Source organism: Leptonychotes weddellii, unplaced genomic scaffold (genome assembly GCF_054177405.1).
Source record: "Leptonychotes weddellii isolate Sample4059 unplaced genomic scaffold, ASM5417740v2 HiC_scaffold_15411, whole genome shotgun sequence".
In the NCBI taxonomy this organism is placed as follows: domain Eukaryota; kingdom Metazoa; phylum Chordata; class Mammalia; order Carnivora; family Phocidae; genus Leptonychotes; species Leptonychotes weddellii.
In genome coordinates, this window is record NW_027735763.1 from 1 (window position 1) to 1768 (window position 1768).

A 1768-nucleotide genomic window follows, 5' to 3' on the forward strand; every position below is an offset into this window, starting at 1 on the left:
CAGGTGAGCCACTCAAGATCAAGACTCAGGCAGGGACTGGCCCCTTCTCCTTCCCCTGTGTCGGGGGGATTGCTGGACTCGGAGGACAGACAAGCAGAGGAAGACAGGCAGACAGACTGTCAGGTGGGTCCCTTCTTCTCTGAGTCCCCAGGCTCCCCCCACCCCAACCATGCACCTCCCCTCTTTCTCTCCCCCACAGGAGACTGCTGCATCTGGCGCCCCCCAGGATGTGACCTACGCCCAGCTGAACCGCTTGACCCTCCGACGAGAGACAAGTGCATCCCCTCCCTCCCAATCAGGGGAGCTCCCAGCAGAGCCCAGTGTGTATGCTGCTCTGGCCATCCACTAGCCCAGGAAGGACCCAGACCCCACACTCCAGGGAAGGGGACCGCAAAGACCCTGGAAGGCACAGGAGCTGCCCACAGTGGGTGCCACCTAATGACCCCAGCCAACCTGGACTCCTCACGCAGACCAGTAGGAACTCCCGGGGCCCTCTGGGAGTCACTTGATTCTGTCATCAAAGATAGTAATATCCCTACACTTTGGAAATCAAAGCAACGGACTTCTCAATAATTCAGGAATGAAATGAGAAAACCAAAATGAAAATGAGAAAATGTTTATACATATATACATCAGATACATATACAAGGGTAATATAAATGTTATACATCAAATCTATGAAATGGGAAAATTAAGAACCAAGAACTAATATATTAGAACAGAAAACAGCCTAAAATAATTAATGATATAACCTATTATATCGAGACTATAGAAAAAGAATAGTAGGGGTGCCTGGGTGGCTCAGTCATTAAGCAGCGCAGGTCATGATCCCAGGGTCCTGGGATCGAGCCCCACATTGGGCTCCCTGCTCAGCAGGAAGCCTGCATCTCCCTCTCCCACTCTCCCTACTTGTGTTCCCTCTCTCGCTCTCTCGCTCGCTCTCTGTCAAATAAATGAATAAAATCTTTTTAAAAAAGGAAGAAAGAAAGAAAAAGAATAGCAAATTATTCCAAATGAAGGTAGAAGGAGGAAAATAATAATGACAAGAATAGCTACTAGTGAGGACAAACAAAAAATAGAGAAAAATCAATAAAGCCAAAGTGTTCATTTTTGTAAACAACGGTTATAAATCCTAGCCACAATAGCCAGGTGAGAGAGAGAGAAGGTACACATCACCATTATCAGGACAGCATCACATCCTACACAATTTAAATCAATAATAGAACATTATGAATCATTTTAAGCAGATACATAAGTAACTGACAAAATCCTCAAAAATACAAGTTACAAAATGATGAAGTAGAAAATATGTATCACCCTATGTATACATTAAATGCATTGACTCTGTGATCAAAAACCTATGAGCCAGCAATTGCACTACTGGGTATTTACCCCAAAGACACAGATGTAGTTAAAAGAAGGGGCACATGCACCCCAATGTTCATAGCAATGTCCACAATAGCCAAACTGTGAAAAGAGCTGAGATGCCCTTCAACAGACGAATGGATAAAGAAGATGTGGTCCATATATACAATGGAATATTACTCAGCCATCAGAAAGAATGAATACCCAACTTTTACATCAACATGGATGGGACTGGAGGGGATGATGCTAAGTGAAATAAGTCAAGCAGGGAAAGACAATTATCGTATGGTTTCACTCATATATGGAACGTAAGCAATAGCACAGAGGACCAGAAGGGAAGGGAGGGAAAACCGAATGGGAAGAAATCAGAGAGGGAGAAAAACCATGAGAGACTCTGGATACC

The 1768-nt window shown here is 44.5% G+C and overlaps 1 long non-coding RNA gene across 1 annotated transcript; it reads left to right on the forward strand.

Annotated features, from left to right (window-relative positions):
* On the forward strand, positions 1-1028 carry LOC145718418 (uncharacterized). Its single transcript, XR_014141797.1, has 2 exons — positions 1-123; positions 200-1028. It is a non-coding gene; the product is annotated as an uncharacterized LOC145718418 (long non-coding RNA).
* The last annotated feature ends 740 nt before the right edge of the window (positions 1029-1768 follow it).